The following is a 944-nucleotide window of genomic DNA, read 5'->3' on the forward strand; positions in this document are numbered from 1 at the left end:
ATCACTTTACATGGGTTGGATGGGCCATTACAGCCTGAATCAAATCTTACTTAGTGTTAGTGCTGTCCTAGGTGGTTTGGACTACACTATGTTGTCTCGCACACTTCAGTTTTGGTTTGGTTTTGATGGCTGAACAGAAATGCTATGGCTCTCTCCATGACCTTCATAACCAGATCCAGTAGTTTGATCCTCTGTAGATTCTTCTCTGTAGGGCATTTCCTAAGCCTTTCTAGCAGTTTATGATGATACTGCCATGCCAGTCACTGAGTTTCACATCTTCCCCAATTACATGATTAACTATCAATGTGGTAATCACATATCCTATCACACCATATATTTTGAGCATCTCTGCATTTATCTCTGATGGATACACAACTTTCCATTTCTTTATATCCTTAACTGCTTTATCTATCATGCTGCTCTCAACTTGAATTGCTGGTCCTTCTGAAGGGCCAGCATGAAGTAGCTCCTCTTTGTCTCATGCATTCTCTATGCCAATTTCTTGTCTTCCATATTAAGGGTAAACCTAACTTCATGACCTTTTCATTGTCTCAGTGTCTAGCAAAACATATCTATTTCTCCATATGATATGTGTGTGTGTGTGTGTGTGCATGTATATATGTATGCATGCATGCATGCATATGTGCACGAGTTTATATTTCACTTGTATTTGTTAGTTTGTAAACCAGTCCATCATGAAAACATGTCCAAGCTGCTTGACATGTCTTGATGTTATGCTATTTTTGTAAGCAAAAGGCTCATTCATATGATGTTTGATTCCATTTCTCAGGATAAAACAGGCCCAGGCTGTTCGTTTTCTGATAGACTGAGAGAATATTACCTTACATGGAGATAAGGAGAGTCTGGCGACAGGAAGAGCATCCAGCTGTAAAAAAAAAACTCAGCTCCAACATACTTGCATCACATACATACAATCACAGGAA

The 944-nt window shown here is 39.1% G+C and overlaps 1 protein-coding gene across 2 annotated transcripts in view; it reads left to right on the forward strand.

Moving 5' to 3' along the window:
• The window catches only part of LOC106871903 (DNA excision repair protein ERCC-1), a 39061-nt gene that overhangs the window by 15299 nt on the left and 22818 nt on the right, over nucleotides 1-944 (forward strand). The window lies entirely within an intron of this gene.

Source organism: Octopus bimaculoides, chromosome 13, assembly GCF_001194135.2.
Source record: "Octopus bimaculoides isolate UCB-OBI-ISO-001 chromosome 13, ASM119413v2, whole genome shotgun sequence".
NCBI lineage: Eukaryota > Metazoa > Mollusca > Cephalopoda > Octopoda > Octopodidae > Octopus > Octopus bimaculoides.